We start from the raw sequence: 6,286 nt of genomic DNA on the forward strand, positions 1-6,286 counted from the left end.
TATGAGTCTTTTTTGTCCAGATGTGTGAGTGCTGAGTGGAGGGCAGTGGCGATGGCGTCATCGGTCGAGCGGTTGGACCGATATGCAAACTGGAAGGGGTCCAGGGAGGGGGGGAGGGCAGACTTGATGTGGTGCATGACTAGCCGTTCAAAGCACTTCATGAGAATAGGAGTAAGTGCAACTGGACGGTAGTAATTGAAGCAGGATGGAGACGGCTTCTTCGGGACTGGAATGATGGTGGTAGCTTTGAAGCATGTGGGGACAACAGCCTGACTTAGTGAGATGCTGAAAATGTCTGTGAAGACATCAGTGAGTTCCACTGCACAGTCTCTCAGTACACGCCCAGGAATGTTGTCAGGAATGTAACAGCACTTTAATCAAAAAATCCCAGTTATACATAAGAAGTCACTGAATTGTTACAAGGAATATAAAACTCACTGTGAAGACTCCTTGATCTTGACCCTTTCAGCAAACAGTGAGTTATGACTCATAGCAAACTGAGCCATCCTCAATGTTTTTATTATCGCACGGCTGATTGGGAGAGAATATGTAGGAATATACACACTATCATTTAAGGTCTAAGTATTACTTAATATTTTTCAAAATAAGTCTCTTATGGAAGGTTGCAATTATTTGACCAAAAATTCAATAAAAAAAAAGTAATATTGTGAAATATTACAACTGAAATTAGAGTTTCTATTTTAAAAAACTTGTGTCTGTTGCCCAATTTTGAGCAGCCATTACTTCAGTCTTCAGTGTAATATGATCCTTTCGAAATCATACTGATTTGGTGTAATTTATTAATATTTATAATAAACATTAACAATAACATTAAAATTGTTATCAATGTCAAAATCAGTTGTGGAAAACACAATACATTTTCCAGGATTCTTTGATGAAAAGAAAGTTCAAAAGAAATATATAGTTCAGTCATGAAACTCTAGATGGCGCATTCTGACGGGGGTGTTAACGTAACTGATGATATTCAGAGAGTTAAATGACTTGGCACAAGCTGATTGGTTCATGCTGCATATGTAGCCAATGAGCTTACTGCCTTGCATTTATATGGCTGACTAGCATTCACTTGAGATTCCTGCAGTGCGCTTTCAGAGTTCTCTGAAACCCTCCACCATTCCCCGAGCTTCACCTGTATAGATCTGCTACGGGGTTATTGTATATGCTATTTGTGCAGCAGCAGTATGTCTTAAATATTCACGGCACCGTTTCGCCATATGCATTGGCAGTAGCAAGTTCATGTACTTGCTTGCAGCAGCAGCAATAATCTACAACTACAGCAATAACCAACAGCAGCAGCACTTCAGCAGCAGCAGCGTAGCAGATCTGTTCCACCAAGACCAAATACATTAACAAGCAATAACCAACAGCAGCAGCAGCGTAGCAGATCTGTTCTGCCAAGACCAAATACATTAACATAGTCATATCCATCACCATGCTAAAATGTTCCGAGAGTTGTCATGATTGAACAGCATTTATTTGAAATCTTAACAATGTAAAAGACTTCACTTGATCGATTTAATGCATATGGGTTAGGGCAAAAAGTCTTCATTCATTTCACCAGAGCTGATATTTTTATGCCAACTCATAAGTTCTTGGTTAATATTCTCCTTAAACAAGCATCTAGTAAAATGGCATTATGGAAAATGTCAATCCCCTCAGTAAATTTTATAAACAGAGATAACAGAGCTTTCATATCAATATTTCAGTGAGGCCAGTATTTAAAGGGGAAGAGAGAAGTATGGAGAGGCAATGAAACCGAAAGAGAAAGAAAAACAGCAAGATTGTCTATTATAAGATGAAAAAAGTCACATAATAAACATGGGTGGAGTTACAGGCCACACACAGCAGAGATTTCTGCGGTAAAGCAGTTCATTCATGAATTGCAGTACTCTATCAGACACTACAGGCATTATTTCAGCACTTAATACTGGAACACATTTAACAAAACTATAAGTAAGCTGGAAAGATACTGACATGCTGAAGAGTGCCAAAAACAACAGCAGCCAATATGTGAGTCACTGTTTCTTCATTGCAGGAAGCCTATTAAAACATCTTCCATGACTCATACTCTTCTGCCAAAAATAAAGCATGTTTTCATTCAGATTTTGTTGGTCTTTAAAAAATGACTTGAAAATGTAATTTTAATGGTAAAAGACTAAAAAACAACAACATTAAAAACCTGTTAACTGGTTAACGGTAAGTCCCTACAGTATAGCTACACGTTGAAAATCTGTAACAGATCTAATGACATTTAATGTAATTTTACAGAAAATGCTGTTAAATGTAGTTTTTAGAAGTGAAAAATAAAAATTATTAAAAACCGTAATTGACATTCCCAGATTTCCCTGTGACAGCTCACATTTGATGTCTTTTTTTTTCAATCAGTTATGTACATTTTATGTTACATCTTCTGTTGTTAAATTAATGTCTATTGCAGTATTTTAAGGTCATGTGTGTTACCATGATGGTGCTTTGTGTTTGTATGTATGACACTGCCCACCTTTTATTAGCTCAGCTTGTGGAAAAGCTACTTGTGATGAACTCTGATTCTTCATGTGGCTTTACTTACCCTACCCACCTGTGTTGTTAAGGTGGCTTTTAGTTTATTATAAAGGTAATTTCAGTGAATGAAATAGTTTAATCTTTTATTGTAAATTTAAATTCAATCGGTAAAACTTAAAATATTGTTACCTTATTCTTTATGGTAAACTTCTGGCAACCACAGCTGCAAATTTCACTGATTTAAAAAAAATAAATAAATCAGTTTACCATACATTCATTTTCAATTTAATTGAACATCTTTCTCTGAATAAAAAACACCTCACAAATTCAGCGTTTCCGTAAATAATTTTATTTGAATCATCTCTGACAGCCAAGAATGACAAGATCACAGTTTGTCTACATTGCTAATACCCGGGTGCTAATGTACAAAAATAAAAACTAAAGAAAGAAAATATTGGGTGCTCACCCTCTATTATTGAAATACTTTTCTATGAAATTGTAGTTGAAAAATCTTTCAAAATGAGCTTTATAAAACTGTAACCTTCTGAAAGGTAAAATTGAACAAACACAGACACAAACAGTCTGCTGGGTTAAGAAAGGACCGATCATAGATTGTAACCCTTACACACCGTCAACCTTGGACTGATCTACTCTGACAGAAGAGTGAAAAGCGTGAATAGCGTGTGAAGAAACTACTTTGTGTAGAGGAACCCAAGACATGATGCATTTGAACTCACATAGCTTTCAGTTTACACGGACTATTCATGACACGGATGTATAACAATAAATACAAGGAGAAAAGAATATAAGATTTTCATTGCATTAGTAGTGCTTATTTGGCTAAAGAAAATGGAATGCATGGACAGTTTCATTCAAAAGAGGTAAAATACTATTAAGACAATAAATAATTCAAATAAATAGTGTCCTCTGTTGCTTGTCAGTTTGGACCTGAGAGGTAAAGACAGAAGTGACACACAGGGACCAACAGCACAACACAGCGCAAGTATATGACAGTAAATGGGCTTTGTTTGCCATTTTGATTAATACTCCAGAAGATACATTTTTACATCATCCAATGTGTTACAAAGACCTATTTTATTTGCAGTTGGTTGCTTTACTTGAAACCCAATGAACTTTGTAGAAGGACAGACTTAAAGTTGACATTTTCTTTCCCTGTACATCTCAGTTTGATGGTGCTACAGTGTTAGAAATCAAGGCAATCTCCTACAATACTTTATGGCCCATTTAATGCCTGCTTTATTTTTCAGCAAGGCAATATTTCCACCCCATGTTTGACTCATTAGGGCTTTGGGTTGTGCTTTGTGCAGCAATAATCTCAGGTGAATGGTTTAAAATCACTTGCATAGCACTTGCTGTAAGGGGCCAAATGTGCTACTGAATGCACAAGCTAAAATTATGCTCGAGTAGAATAATGTTACAAAACAAACAAAATCACCTTACAAGACTTAGAAAGTTCATTTGAATGCTACAACTGGCCATAGACTCACTCGTAGGCACAATTAAAGGCTCTCCCAGAAGAACCTCGTCACTCTTTGTAGGTATACAAACGCGTGACATGTCTCATCAAAGCATACAGATCTCAGATGTGCTATTATGGAAGAAAATAATTAAGGCTAATTTAATAAACAGTGTCACTGGATGTACATCAAGCTATGTCAAACAGTGAGGAGATACAACAACAAACCCAAGCAAAATGAAACTGATGTGGTACAGGAATTACCTATAATCGTTTTAATCTCAAGAGTTCTCTCTTAGAGCAGGCACACTATGTTTTTCATTCAGTTAAACACATCTTAAAGCTAAAATATATCTCCTGGTAATACAAAGACATGTGAAGAATGTGTGGGATCTTTTGGTTGTAAGGGAAAATTTTGCTAAATAGAAAGAACCCTATACTAATGCAAGCAAAAAATAAATTTCTGTAACAAGGCGCGACTCGATAAACCGACAGTACATTTTGTCAGTAATGTGATTTGTTTTTCTCTTGTGGTGCACTGGTAGACCTGTCCACACTGACAATTCACTAGATTTAAAGGGATAGTTCACCCAAAAATTAAAATTACCCCATGATTTACTCACCCTCAGGCCATCCTAGCTGTATTGGACTTTATTCTTTCAGATGAATACAACCATTTCTTAAAAAAATACAGAGTTACATATAAAAAATATCCTGCATCTTCCCAGCTTTAAAATGGCAGTGAATGGGGGTTGAGACTTTGAAGTCCAATAAAGTGCATCCATCCATTATAAAAAAGTGCTCCACACGGCTCCAGGGTGGGTTAATAAAGGCCCTGAAGCGAATCGATGCATTTGTGTAAGAAAAATTTCCATATTTAAAACTCTGTAAACCATAATCCCTAGCTTGCGTTAACTGTCGTACGTGGTCATGGATACACGAGAGAGTGGCATTCCAGCGGATGACTTAGGACATAGGCATAATGTGAGCTGCAGGGAGAACATGCTAGTCCTGCGAAAACCGAGCTTTGTTTACAGCAAAGGAAATCTAGTCCCCTCTTGGCTTATATCGAAATCCTCTGACATTTCTCTTTACAAATCCTCATTTTGTACTTCTAATTCATGACCGGAGTTTTGTTTTGCTCTCTCCACTGTGCTTCTGCCACTCTCTCGTGAACACGCGTACGACAGTTAACAGAAGCAAGGTTTATAAAGTTTTAACTATGGATATTTTTCCTACACAAACACATCGATTCACTTCAGAAGGCCTTTATTAACCCCCCGGAGCCATGTGAAGCACTTTTTTATGATGGATGGACACACTTTATTGGACTTCATAATCTCAACTCCCATTCACTGCCATTATAAATCTTGAAACAGGGGTAAAAGCAAAAAAAACAAATCTTGAGCCTGAACATTTTTTTCCGGGGGGCGGGGGGCAGCACATGCAAAGCATGCAAAGACTGATTTTATTTCATGAATATATGGTTGACCTGAAGAATGAAAGCTATATCATACACATGGAAAATTATGAGCTACATCACTGCTTATCGACACTAAGGGTGTGACAATGCTCACAAGATGAGACAAAATACAGATACTTGGTTCACTAGAACAAGACAATATTTTAATAGTATTTTTAAGAAATTTTCAATGACAAAATATTTGTCTTTTAATTACAAAAAGTAAAACAATGCAGTTGTATTTTGAAATATTTTAACTAATCTAGGGCTGTAACTAATGATTATTTTGGTAATCAAGTAATCTATTGATTATTTTGACAATTGAGTAATCTGATATTTTTAGTAACACAAATAAACCTAAGTGAAAACCAGGCTTTAGTATGACTATTTACAGTATATATAAACTAACGATGAGGCAATAATAATTGGCTCAAATAAAATATCAAAACCAAGTAACTACATGGTTTTATTGAACAACACTGTTAAAATACACAATGTATGCCTATGCACAATATGAACATAACCAACTTAAGTACGGCCTGGTGACGTTTCACTTTACAGCGTGATTAAACAATGTTTAAATCCATAAAATTTTAATATTTGGCCACATGCAGAAACTTTTATTTTGAAATCGCAATGTACAATACATGGCATATTTAGACATAGGTTGATGTATTCTCCTGTGTTGGCAAAGGTTTATAAATGATTTACGTTACAAATCTAGTGAGATAATGCACACTGTTTTCCCAGATGAACGTTAAGCAATTCAAATTCACAGCATATGCAGAGGAAGAGTTTAGCCCCTTTCACACATACAGTCTTTACTG

The sequence above is a fragment of the Sinocyclocheilus rhinocerous genome, unplaced genomic scaffold (assembly GCF_001515625.1).
Source record: "Sinocyclocheilus rhinocerous isolate Xijiao unplaced genomic scaffold, SAMN03320098_v1.1 scaffold2542, whole genome shotgun sequence".
Lineage (NCBI taxonomy): Eukaryota > Metazoa > Chordata > Actinopteri > Cypriniformes > Cyprinidae > Sinocyclocheilus > Sinocyclocheilus rhinocerous.